Raw genomic sequence first — 14,626 nt, 5'->3', positions numbered from 1 at the left:
GCAGTGAGTGGCCTCAGCTGGGGGCCATCACCTGCAATGTGCAGGAAAGACTGTGGGGTCTGGGATTGAGTACTTGGTGCCTCAGCTCCAGCCTCTCCAGTTCAAAGTAAGAGCAAAAATACTGTCCCTACCCAATTTAGAGTTATTATTTAATGGGCAAAAAATAAATAAACAAATAAGACCCTGCCACATTTATAGCCTTAGGTGTAAGATGTATTTATGATAAGTGCACAATAAGTGTTTGCTTAGGAAATAAATATATGCAGTGGCCCAAAGGAGCCAGTAAGGAAGGCTGAGGACACAGGCAGGGGAAGTTAAATTTGGCTTCTGAGAGCTGCCTGGGGTAAACTCTGGGCCCCTGGCCTGGCAGGTCAGCTGCTGACCTTGAAAGCTCACGGAAGCCTGTGCTCAGGGCAACGGACCCACAGATGGAGGCTGGGGGGAGTTGGGTGCAGCCACAGTCCTGCTGGTCCAGCAGCTCAGTCTGGAGGCAAAATTGTGAAACAGGTTCCTCTCTTCCCACCCAAACAGGAGTCTCTCTTCAGCACCGCATCCTCCTGGGTGCCCACAGAGCCTTCTGCCATTTTGCCACCAGGTGACTGAATCATCGTGCTCAGGCATGTCCTGTAGTAGCAGGCCCTGCACACAGTACAGGACAGAGCTACTCCTGAGGCAACCAGCACACAGACAGAAGAGAAAGAACGAGCCCCTGTATCCCTGATCCAATGATGACTCCTTACAGATTCCCACAACTTTCATTGTTGTGGCTGTGACTCTGGACGTAGGCACAGCTCACCCCAAATTTGTCCTGTCAAAGGATCAGGAAAAGGAAGCTAGTGAATGCCCAAAAGAAAACAGACTGCCACTACAGGCAACACAAGCAAGACAAAAGCATCAACCTCATGATGGGGAGTGTCTTGTGACAGCTGCCCCATCTTGCACCTGTTTCTTGTTCCATGAAGGAGGGACTGGTTCACACAGAGAGCTGCAGGTCTTAAAGGGGAGAGGGATGCAGATGAGGCTTCAGAGATTTGTTCTCCAAAGGTGAGCCTAGGGAGAGACCAATCGGAGCTGCCCCATGGGGGATGCATCCCCTCCAGTAAGTGAGGCTGGGCTTGACCCTGTGAGTCTGGGCTGTAGGAAGCTGAAGACCCAGAATGGCGAGTGGGTCACTGGAGTCTCCTTAAAAAGGCCTGGACTCTGGCTGCTCCTTCTGTGGGGAACAGTCATCCCTTAGATATCCCTAGGGTGCCTTCCCTCAACTCCTTCAGGTGTCTCTTCTCAGCCAGGCTTACTCTGACCACCTAGTTTACAGTTGCACCCCTCCCCCACTCCCAAGCCCTCTAACAGTGCTCTCTTTTGTTCCCATGGCACTTATTACTGAATATTTTATTTATTTTATTTATCTTGCTTATTGTCTGCCTCCTGCATGAGAATGCAAATTCCACAGCGGTAGGGAGTTTTGTCTGTGTTTTTAATTGATGAATCTCGAGTGTCTAGAGTGGCTCCAGGCATAGTGGTATGTGTTAAACAAGTGAGTAACTTTATGCTGCACTAAACACACATCATAGGTGTGCACACATGCGTGTAATGTATGTAGTGTGGCGTGGGTGATATGTGAGAGGTGTGATGGTTTGTGCTATATGTAGTCTGTGATACATGCTTGCATGTGTGTGATTTGTGTGATATGGTGTCTGGTACGTGTGTGTATGTGTGTGTATAGTGTATGTTGTGGGGTGTGTGGTGGTGTGTGCTAGGTGTGGACTGTGGTACATGGTTTGTGTTTGTGTGATATGTGCGCTGGGGTATGTCTGTGGAGTGTGAGCAGAGTGTGTGTATGTACATGTTGGAGGTGGTAGGCAAGTTAACATGGCGAATAGTGCCAGAAAATACCAGAATCCATGATGGCTACTGGTTTTCTAGAGAGCTGTTTCTCTCTCCTCTAGGATATATTAATGATGTGAACTGGAAGAAAATGAAAATGAAAGAGAAGACCTAGGCTTCTGAGAAAGAGAGCTTAGCAGAGGTTTGATAAGAGCACGCTGCAAAAGTGATCTTGAGGACAAATTTTTCAGATGAGCAAAGGGGAGAGAGGAAGCAACACCCAGAGGTAAGAAGAGAGGACACAGGATTATAGGTTTTAAAAAAATAGCCTGAGAGAAGACTTATCTGAGCTGTTCAGAATGATGAGCATGACAAAGACTTCTCCAAAGAAGTCTTAGCATCCTTTGCAAATAGTTTGTACCTATATCTCTCATGATATGGATGACTGTTTCACTGTAGCCTGCTCTGAGGTGAGCTGGGACTTAAAGACAGCATTTTCCTTGGCTGGCCCTAGGAACAGCTGGTAATAGCACACCTAACAAGAAAAGGATGTGTGCTCTCACCATTTCTATTCAACATTGTACTGAATATTCAAGGAAATAAAAGGCATCCAGATTTAAAAGGAAGAAGACAAATACTCTATCTGCCAATAACATAATTTTGTATACAGAAAATCTTAAGGAATCCATATACAAAAAATATAGATCTAATAAATGAGTTCAGCAAGGTTGCAGGATACAAGATCAATATATAAAATTTCATTGTATGTCTATATACTAGCAATGAACAATCTGAAAATAAAATTAAGGAAATAATCATTTATAATAGCATCAAAAGTAACAAAATACTTAGGAATAAAATGAACAGAAGCAAAACAAAATTGTACACTGAAATTTGTAAAACATCATTGAAAGAAATTAAATTGACCTAAATAAATAGACATTGCATGTTCATGGATTAAAAGGCTTCATATTATTAATTAGCAGTACTTCCCAAGTTGTTCTACAGACTCAGTGCATGCCTATCAAAATTCCAGCTGGCTTTTCTTTTAGACATTGGCAAGCTTATCCTAAAATTCATCTGGAAATACAAGAGGTCCACAATAGCAAAAACAATCTTTAAAAAGATCAGAGTTGCAGGACTCGCAGTTTGCAATTTCAAAATTTACTATAACACTACAATAATCAAGGCTATGTGTTACTATCATAAGGATAAACCTATAGGGCAATAAAATTTAGTAAAGAGTCTAGAAATAAACCCATACATTTATGGTCAATTAATTTTAACAAGAGTGCCAAAACAGTTCAATGTACAAAGAATAATCTTATTACCAAACAATAGTGGGACAACTGGATAATCCATATGCAAAAGAATGAATTTGGAGCCCTACCTCACACCATATACAAAAATTAACTCAAAATGAAACAAAGATCTAAATGTAAGCACTAAAACTCCATACAACCCTGAGAAGAAAACTTTGGGGCAAATCTTTGTAATCTTAGCTTAGCAATGGTTTTTTGGATGACACGAAAAACACAAGCAATAAAAGAAAAAACTAGGTGAGTTGGAGAGCATCAAAATTAAAGACTTTTGAGCTTCATAGGACTCCATTAAGAAAATGAGATGACAGCCCACAGAATGGGAGAAAATTTTTGTGAATTATATATCTGACAAGGGACTTGTATCTAGAATGGTAACTTGTATATAAAAAGTTCCTACAACCCAATAACAAAAAGATAAATAACCCAACTTAAAAATGGGCAAAGGATCTAAGTATACATTATTCCAGAGAAGACATACAAGTACCCAATAAGCACCTGAAAAGATATTCAACAACATTAGTCATTATGTAAATGTAAAACAAAACCACAAGATACCACTTCACATCCTCTAGGATAGCTATAATAATAATTTAAAAAACCCAGACAATAACAAGTGGAGAAATTGGAACCCCATACATTGCTTGTGGGGATGTAAAATGGTGCAACGTTTTTGGAAAACAGTTTGGTAGTTCTCTAAAAAGTTAAACATAGTTACCATGTGATCCAGCAATTCTACTTCTATGTAAATACCTAAGAGAATTGAAAACATACTCATATAGAAACTTGTACATGATTGTTTATAGTAGCATTATTCACAGTACCCCCAAAGTGGAAACAACCCAAATGTCCATCTACTGATCAATGGACACATACAATGTGTTAAATCCATACAGTGGAATATTATTAAGCCATAAAAAAGAATGACGTACTGATACATGTTCCAACACTGATGGACCTTGAAAACATACTAAATGAAAGAAGCCAGACACAAAAATAACACATATTGTATGATTCTTTTTATATTACATGTCTAAGATAGGCAAACTCATAGAGACAGAAGGTAGGTTAGTAGTTGCCAGGGGCTGAGAGGAGGTAATGGGGAACTGCTACTTAAGGATATAGGGCTTCTTGTTGAAGATCTTGAAATGTTCTGGAATTTAGATAGTGATAATGATTGTACAACTTTGTGAATACACTATAACCACTGAATTGTACACTTTAAAAAGGTGTGTTTTATGGTATATGAAATATATCTTGATAAAAATTTAATATTGGAAAAAAACAAATATGCAAACAAGAAGGAAAATATATCCTAGGATAAGAGAGGAATCAATCAATCAAAATTCACCCAGAACTGACACAGGTGTTGGGATTAGCAGATAAAGACATTTCGAATGTTTTTATAACTGCATTCCATATGTTCAAAAAGTAAATAGAGACCTGAAAGATTTTTAAAAGACACAAATTAAACTTCTAGAGCTGGAAACTATGGCATATGAGATAAAAAGTACTCTGGATAGGATTAACGACAGATTATACTTTGTAAAAGTAACAATTAGTAAACTAGAAGGCATAGCAATAGAAACTATATAAAATGAAATGCAGAGAGAAAAGAGAATAAAAATAAAAAGTGACTATGGCACCAATGAGCTGTGGAAAAGCTTTAAGTCTCAAATATATATGTACTTGCTGTCCCTAAAGGAGAGAAAAAATTGGAAGAAGGGATAAAAAAAGAATATATGAAAAAATAATGGCTGAATTTTTTTGAAATTTGGTGAAAACTATAAACCTACTAATCCATGAATCTCAAGGAACCATAAGCATGAGAAACAGGAACAAAACTAAACCAATACATAACATAACTAAATTCCTCAAAATCAGTGATAAAGAGAAGATTCTTAAAAGTAGCTAAGAACAAAAGTCATATTATGTATAAAGGAACAAACATAGATCACAGATTTCTCATTGGAAACAATGCAAACAAGAATACAGTGGAGTAAAATCTGTAAAGTAATGAAAGGCCTAGAATATTTTACCTAGCAAAAATATTTTTCAAAAATGAAGGTGAAATAAGGGCTATTTCAGATACATGAAAGATAAAGGAATTCGTCTAGTCACATGTAGGAATTGAATGATGTTCATTACACCATAGATGTAAGTTTTCTGTTTTATTTTTAAAAATCGCCTATACTATTAAGTATTTTGTTAGTGGATAATCTTGTTTTTTAAAATTGACTCAGCCCTTAGCTGAAATACTGTAAAATATTTTTTCTTTATCTGACCAAAAGCAATAAACACCTAATCAGCAGATTAGAACTATGAGAAATATTAAAGGAAGTTCTTTAGACAGAAGATACCAAATTGAAATACCAATCTGCACAAAAGAATAAAAAGCACCAGCAATTGTGACTTCACGGGAAAATAGATAAAAAAATGTTTAATGTTATTTAAATCTCTGTAAAAAGTGGTGGACAGTTTTAGCAAAAATAGTAACAATGTAATGTGGGATTTATAAGATATAAAAGTAAAATGCAAGGTAACACCAGCACAAAAGTAAGAAAGAGAAATGGAATAACAATTTTAAGGTTCTTATTCTATATAAGTGGTATATCACCTGAAAATGGACTGTGATAAATTAATGGTGTACACTATAAAGTCTAAAGTAACCACTGAAATTACAAAACAAAGAATTATGGCTAATAAGCCACAAAAAGAAATAAAATAGAATCAAAAAATATTCATGTTGTTCAATAGAAGAGAATAATGAGGGAAAAGGGAACAAAGAATAGATGGAACAAATGGAAAAGTAATAATAAGGTGACAGACTTAAATCTACACATATCCATAATCATATTTTTTAATAAACTTATTTATTTTTGGCTGCATTGGGTCTTTGTTGCTGCGTGTGGGCTTGTCTCTGGTTGCTGTGTGCGGGCTTCTCATTGCGGTGGCTTCTCTTGTGGAGCACGGGCTCTAGGGGCGCGGGCTTCAGTAGTTGTGGCACGCAGCCTCAGTAGTTGTGGCTTGCGGGCTCTAGAGCTCAGGATCAGTAGTTGTGGCGCACGGGCTTAGTTGCCCCGCGGCATGTGGGATCTTTCCGGACCAGGGCTTGAACCCGTGTCCCCTGCATTGGCAGGTGGATTCTCAACCACTGCGCCACCAGTGAAGCTCTCAATAATCACATTTAACGTAAATGATCTAAATACTCCAATTCAAAGGCAGAGGTTGTCAGATTGAATACACACACACACACACACACACACACACACACACACACACAGATCAAGCCCCCTCTATATGTTGTCTACAAGAAACTCACTTTAAACAGGAATACACAAATCATCCCCCGTCACTTTTCACAGGTTTATTGAAACTTCCTAACTAGTATCCATTCATCTATTCTTGCTTCTCGCCCTCCAGTCCATTCTGTGTGCTTGGTTGTTTTACTATTATTTTCTTCATTGTTCTGGTAAAATTATTCGTGGTTTTGAGGACTGGGATGAAAGTGCTTTCCTCCAGAGATGATTTGTGTTTGCTTTTGCCTGGCAGCTAGCATACTACCAGTCAAGAAGTAAACTTACTTCAGGGCTTGAGGGTTTTTTGATTTTGTTGTTGTTTTTTTGATAACCCAAGTGATGTGAAATTTTACCCCAAACATGTATAAAAATTGGCTTGTGGTTACAACCTACCAGAGTGTCTCTCTCTCTCTCTCTTTTTCCTTTCTCTGTTCCCTGCTCTGCTCAGCACCGGCGTTCCCAGAATTCTTGCAGTTTCCAGGAAGTGAGATCTGTTTACTTCTAATTCACCTTTATCACCCTTTGGGATCTCAGTTTTATAGGTGGTGATGGAGGTGTGTGTCTTCTCTTAGATACACCACCTTCACAGGATCTAAGCTTTGATTTTTGGTCATCTTTGTTTTCTAATGTAAACAGTTTAAACTATAAACTTTCCTCTAGGCGCTGTTTTAGTTGCCTCTCACAAAGTTTTATATGCCTTATTTTTCATTATTCTGTAGTTCAAAATACTTTATAATTTTTCTTATGATTTTTAAAGTGGTAGATTATTTAGAAGTATGTTTAATTTCCAAATATTGGGGGTTTTCCCCTAGATATCTTATTTTTTATTGATTTCTAACTTATCCCTCCTGAGGTCAGATAACATACTCTATAGGATTTAAATCCCTCTAAATTTATTGACTTGTATAGTGGCCCAGAATATGGTCTATCATTATGAATGTAACCATGTGTACTTGAAAAGAATGTGGATGCAAATATTCAGTGTAATATCCTATAAATATCAATTCATTCAAGGTGATGGATAGGGTTTTTCAGATCTTCTATGACTTTTCATATATTTTATCTAGTTATTCAATCATTACCGTATGAAAGGTATTAAAATCTCCAACTGGGATTGTAGAATTGCTTATTTTTCCCTTTAATTCTTTCCATTTTTACTTCAAGTATTTTGGAACTTTGTCATTAAGTTCATACACGTTTATGATTATGCTTTCCTGGTGAACTGACCCTTTTACCAATATAAAATGTCACTCTCTATCTCTGAAAATGTTCTCTGTCTTCAACTCTACTTTATCTGTTTTTAATATAGATAATCAATCTTTTTATGCTTATTGTTTGCATAGAACATGTTTTTCTATACATTTATTTTAAACTTATCTGTGTTTTTATATTTCAGGTGTTTTTGTTCTAGCTAACATATGTTCAGTTCTTACATTTTAAAAATCCATTCTAATAATCTTTGTCTTTTGATTGAAGTATTTAGACATTTAACATTAACCTTTATTTTTCTTCCCATATTACACTGGCTAGTATATCCCATACAACACTGAACATAAATTGAAATAATTGGCATCCTAATTTTATTCCTAATCTAGGGGGGAAGGACAGAAGTGGAAAAAACTTTCAATAATTTATCATTTTGTATAATGTTTCTTGTTTTACTGATTTCTTTTTCATTTAAAAATATCATTATATTTTGCATAAATTACTAGTATAAAATATTTTCCAGGAAAATACCCTATAACATCAGTCAATTTTGCTTCCATCTTTCTTTCACATTTTATACAAGCTACATAAGGGACACATTATTGAAAGTAAACATATTTTACCTGGCTCCTTAATGCCTTATCTGTTTATATGTTTACCAATAGATGGCACTCTTGCATTTTTGGTGGCTTATGTGCCTATGGTTTTGCCTTTATGAGAGCATAACTACTTCTTTGACCAATATTGAAGAAATGCAAATTTAATCTGGCTCTTAGGAATGATTTTAAGTGATTCATACTAACAATGGCAATTAAATCCAGTCATTTTAAAATGTATTCATTTATTCACACAATGAGTATTTATTGAACAGCTTTTTTATGGCAGACACTAGGCTGGACCCTATGGATATATCAACTAAAAAAAAAATGTATTTCCTTTAAAAGTTTCCAGAAAGTTAAAATATCTTTTAAAAATTAATTATATTCTAAATGTTATACAAGGTAAGAAAAAGTGTTGAGGCTGAGGAAGAAAAACAAAGAAGCAAGTTAACTCTTGGCAGAACTTGGATACTTCTGCAGAGGTGATAACCTCTGAGCTATGTTCTGAAGACGAAGTAAAAGTTCACCAGGAGAAGAAGGGAGTCTAGGAATTACAGAAAGACTCTTGTAAAAATGTCAAGGGTCATTAAAAATACTCCATATTATTTGGAAGTTCAGGACTGAGAGCCTGGACTACATGAGGTGCATTGATTTCAAATAAATCTGGGGGGACTTCCCTGGTGGTCCAGTGGTAAAGAATCCGCCTTCCAATGCAGGGGGGACGCGGGTTCGATCCCTGTTCGGGGAACTAAGATCTCACATGCCGTGGGGCCACTAAGCCTGCATGCCACAACTACTGAGCCCGCAGGCGCCTCAGTGAGAGAGCCTGTGTGCTGCAAACTACAGAGCCCACGCGCCACAACTAGAGAAAAACCCGCACGCCACAACCAGAGAGAAGCCTGCACACTGCAAAGACAGATCCCACATGCCGCAACTAAGACCCAGTGCAGCCAAAAAAAACAAAAAACAAAAACAAATAAATCTGGGAATGAAATAGTCAGGCATCCAGCAGAGCTCACATCTCCTTCCTCCCCTTTCCCATGCACATTTTTTTTATGGAGTGATTACATGGCTGGGGAAATTCATAACCACCGTTGGTCCAGAGTGCTGGAGTAAAGTGGAGAATGAACCTGTTTCTTTGCTCATTCCAAGCTAGGCCCTTCCTTTTTCTCACCTAATCCCCTCCCCTCAAAGGGGCCCAGACAGCCTAAGTCTAGATCTCAACGACCCCTTACCTGCAGACAGAACCTGATTCCATCCAGAGATGAACAAAAACCCTTCCCTGACACTTAGCCACAGCCAAACTCAATCTCAGCCTCCCCTCCCGTAAGTCTCCCACCTCTAGGAAGACTCCTCTACGTTCTAACACCCTTCAGGACAGTGAAGGTGCTGCCAGGTCCCTAGATCTATACCTGATAAAGCAGTAGCGGGATGATAAGGCTTTCAGCCCTTGGATCAGACCCTTTTCTGTGGTTCCTATGTACCTTACACTTGTTTCAAACTCTGTTGCCAATACATCTTTGGTGTTCAAGGGCACATTGCTGGGAAGTTTAAAAAATCAATCTATAAAACACCTCACCTATAATCTTTAAAAAGTCATTGTCATGAAAGATAAAGAAGCTGAGGAACTTTTCCAGATTAAAAGAGACTAAAGAAACATGACAACTAAATGCAATGTGTGATCCTGAATTGAGGGAGGGAAATGTTATAAGAGACACATTGGGACAGCTGGCAAAGTTCAAATTTAGGGATAAAGTATTAAAGCTAAAAGAGGATGAGACCTACAACTTATTCTCAGATGCTTCAGCAATTATATGTATAGAGAGAGATACAGATCTATAAATAGATGGATAGGTGGAGAGAAGAGTAATATTAACAATAGGTGAATCTAGGTAAAGGTTATATATGAGAGTTCTTTGTATTCTTCTTGTAACTTTTCTGTAAGTCTGAAATTATTTCAAAATAAAAAGTTTTTAAAAACCACAAGTCGCATTGACCCTTGACGCATATCACTAAGAGTGCAGACCAAGTAGGGGCCCTGTGTCTTTAGGCTGCAAGATGGAGGAATCCTAGGAAAGAGATAAGCCGTTTTGTTCCTCCCTATTGGGGCTGGGGCTCTATCTCTCTTTTTGTCTCTGTCTATGTCTGTCTCTATCTCTGTTTCTCTCTGTTTCTCTCTCAAACACACACACACACACACACACACACACACACACACACACACACACCCCTCTCTGAATATCAAATCACACTATCACTCTTTAGTCCCGTCTTCCTCTCTCTCCCCTCCACGGTTTTGTGTTGTGGTGGCTTGTTTGCTTGCTTGCTTGCTTGTTTTGTTCTTTTTCTCTTTCTGCAGCTGAGAGAACTCCCAGACCAGCCTTTTGCCCATTAGAGTTATGATGGCTCCATTCAGCCTTCAGAGAGAAAGATCTGGGTCAACCCAGGGTCAGGCACTTGGGGTTCAGCAGTGGGGAGCATTTATCCAGTTCAAAATCATGCATTCTCTCCAAGATATAATTTGAAATAAAACAATACTAGAACACAAAATTTGATCTATGCTGAAAGTTGAATCATATTTTTCTGTATGTTTGGGGTAGAAAGTCATGCACGCACACCCACACACACTCCTGCTTTGCCAATTGACACAATGGTCAGTTTGGTAACACTTCACTGGGAATTAGTATTAGAGTGGGAGAGGGTACAGTCTAAAGCCAAGACTCCTATTGCTTCATCCAGCATTTTCTGGAGTATCTGTCCTGGGTCTGCTTTAGATACAGTGTGTCCAGGGCTTCTTTATACATCTAGAAGAGGGCAACGGCTTTCTTTGGGAAATGAGTCTGTGGCCTCTTTTTTATTTCTGGTGACTGATCCATGGTCTAGCTCAGCTGTCCAGAATAAAATCTCCATGTGAAGGGTTTTAGTAATTTCAGTAATGTTCAGCCTGGCTGAACATTAGAATCACCTGAGGAGCTTTTCAAATTCTCATCACCCAGGACACACTTGAGAATAATTACAACAGGATCTCCGTGGTTTGGCTCAGGCACTAGTGCTCTGTAAAGCTCCCCAGGCAGTTTGAATGTTTATCCAAGGTTGAGAACCACTAGGTTAAGGCCAAGCTTTATAATAAAAATTTAAAAAGCAGTCTTCATTTGTCTAGAGATGCAGCAGCTTTTTTTTTAAAGGGCAAATTTTGCTGCCATCCACATGCTTAAGCGTCACTCCTGAGAAGCCCGGCACCTGTGTTTTCCTAAAATTCCCCAGGTGATTCTGAACCTCCCTCCTAGATTAGAGCCACTGACCCTGGAATGTCTCCACTGCCAATCTCCCCTTTGAAACTTGGGAAGTGGTAAGTTAATTGTTGGAAGATCTTGGGCCTTTAAATCCTGAAAAATATTTTCTATCTCGTTCAGACTAACATTTGGTACAGTGCAGCAAGTTGAGTGAATTTTGGAGACCGAGTTGTTTCGCAGCTTTTGCATTGGAGGATGCTCAGGTGGTAATTATATAGTTAAAACTATAAGCTCGGCTGAAGGCTTGAGAGGCAGTGTGTTCCGTTGGATATGGTCTAAAATTTCGGTTAAGAATTCAGACAAATCCAGGTATCAAACTTCAGGGGTAACTGCCTATCCTGAGACCCAAGTCATACAAAGAAATTAGGTGGAAAATGACATTGGGGAGACTTAAGGTTATGACAGATTGACATTTTTCTAAGAGGAACTTCTGCCTCTGCTCTGGAGGAGATAGAGTTGGTACTCCCAACAGCATCAACGCAGGGTTATTGAGGACTTGGGGTGTTGCATAAATTAGAGAAATAAAAGCAGAAGAACTGGAGACTAGGATTGCATAAAGTACAAGGACATGGGCCTTGTTGGGGAATTGCCTGTTGTAAATGTGAAGTAATGACCACCCTGGAAGGCAGTCTGGTAGTAAGTTTTACAACTGAGCCACTTATTTTACTTCCAAGACATTATCTGAAGAAAATAATCAGACCAGTGTGTAAAAATATATGGTTTCTTTTGCTTTTTTTTAGTTTTTAAGTGTCTTTTTTTAAATATCTTTATTGGAGTAAAGATGGTTAAGATGGATATAAAATTCATTCTCCTTTATTTCATTTCATTATATTTTATCTATTTAATAGGTAAAATATAAATAGAGGAGGGAAATAACAAAACTTAGAAACAGTATAAACATCTCTGTAAGCTAGAAAGTAAGGAGAAATCTTTGCACAGGGCTGAAGCCACAGGCCTACCGAACCCCAGGACTGAGAGCTGGTAGTAGTGTCTGGGAATTTGACCTCTCAGAATTAAGAGGATAGAGATAAAGAGTGGTCTCTGTAAGGACATGGGACCAGAGACAGGCTCACTGTTTGACATCTAGTGCTGATAGACTCTACTGCTCATGGGTATTAGTTATCTATTGCTGCAAAATGAATTACTAGAAACTTAGTGGCTCGAAAAACTGCGTATTTATTTTTACCCAGTGTCTGTAGGTCCGTTCAGACATGGCTTAGCTGGGTTCTCTGCTTCAGGGTCTCACCTGGCTGCAATCCAGGTGTTGGAAGAGCCTGAAATCTCATCAGAGGCATGATGGGGGAAATATCCACTTCCAAGCTCCCTCGAGTTGTTGGCAAAATCCAGTTCCTTGCAGCTACAGAACTGAAGGTTTAAATTTCTTGGCGGAGGCTGCCTCAGCTCCTACAGGCTCCTAGATTCTGCCTGGGTGGGTTCCCTAATACAACCACTTGTTTCCTCCAAGCCAACGAAAGCGTAAGAGAGCAAACCTGTTAGCAAGATGGAGGATAATATAATATAATATAATAATATATAATAAATATAATATAATAATGGAAATGACATTCCTTCACCTTTGTTATATTCTGTTGGTTGGAAGCAAATCACAGGTCACACCCACACTCAAAGGCATGAACATGGAGGAGACAGGGGTGACTGAGGTCATCTTAGAATCTAACACATGATGAAAGAGGCGGCAGATCATTCTGTGACTGATGACATCCAGGGCTATGAGCCTTAGCAAGATAGAGTCCTGAGGAGGCAGCGGGGCAAACACAGACTAAGGCTGGCAACTGGGACCTCAATCAAGCTGCCCACAGGATCAGAGACCAGATTTGGGATGACCAGAACATTATCACAGGGCAGGAGACCTGGAATGCTAGGGTAAGCCCTGGAATGGTTCTGGAACATGAACCTTAAAATGCAGATGAAGGTGGCACAAAGAATTCTAGACAGTGTAAGGTAAGCACTGAGAGAGACAGTGAGGGGAGTGGAGAGACTGAGAAAGAGAGATAAGTAAAGACACTAATTTGGTTTGTACCCCAAAATTTCAAAATTTATGAATATAGACCTAAAAGACAGCAGTCAAACTCAACAAACAGAACATGAATTTACTTTAAAAGAAAATAATTTTAGTCAGACAAAGGTAACTATGTTTAGACTGCTCAAGGAAATAAATGAAGGATTAACTTGTAGTTAAAATCACCAGGAAATTACGAAACTGAAATAAGTAGAAATTAAACAAGAAAAGTTGACTATTTTTACAATTTAGAAATCCTAAGAAAAATATGGGCATTGAAAGAAGGACCTCTATTGCTAAATAAATTTTTGACTAAATATTATTCCTGGAATGAATTATAGACTAAATACAATGGAAGAGAGTATAAGAGCATTTCTTTCTACACAAAGTAACAGTGGGCCAGCAGCATGGGAACTTGCACCATCTGGAAGCTTGATACAAATGCTAAACCTCAGGCCCACCCAGACCCATATATTTAACACTTTAATAAGTTCCCTATGTAATTCATATGCACATTAAATTTAAGAAGTGCTATTTTAGGGCAGTGGAAGAAAATTTTGAGAGATTTGTTCAGAACGCAGAACAGAAAAACAAAGAAACCCATACATACGTATATGTATGTACATGTACGTACACACATAGACAAATGTATGCATATGTAAACTTACACACACACACACAATTCTACATGCATAGGCTATAACTGTTCCTTTTCTGTAGTCACATTTTTGTTTAGTTTTATAGGTTTCTTTTAGCATCTCACTAGTTACCCAAATCAGATAACCAAAGTTAACAGCCAGGTCTGGCTCATAGAATCTCATACAAAAATACTCATAGAGGCTTTTCTTGGGTAAATAAATTCGAAATTGGATAAATAAATTAAAAATTTAGAAAAAAATGGATCTCTTTCAATGTACTCTGCATCTGCTTTACTCATTTAAAATTACATGATATTGGGCTTCCCTGGTGGCGCAGTGGTTGAGAGTCCGCCTGCCGGACACAGGAAACAGGGCAATTAGCAACTGAAGTTAGCTATTAAGGCAAATTTCAAAGTAGCATTTGAAAC

General features: G+C 38.4%; 1 protein-coding gene across 1 annotated transcript in view; it reads left to right on the top strand.

Moving 5' to 3' along the window:
- SLC17A2 (solute carrier family 17 member 2) overlaps positions 1–14,626 on the top strand; it is a 56,380-nt gene that overhangs the window by 19,088 nt on the left and 22,666 nt on the right. The window lies entirely within an intron of this gene.

The sequence above is a fragment of the Monodon monoceros genome, unplaced genomic scaffold, assembly GCF_005190385.1.
Source record: "Monodon monoceros isolate NGI ecotype Baffin Bay Population unplaced genomic scaffold, NGI_Narwhal_1 Super_Scaffold_3, whole genome shotgun sequence".
NCBI lineage: Eukaryota > Metazoa > Chordata > Mammalia > Artiodactyla > Monodontidae > Monodon > Monodon monoceros.
Note: the sequence above shows the minus strand (reverse complement) of the source record. Positions and strands in the feature narration are given on the sequence as shown.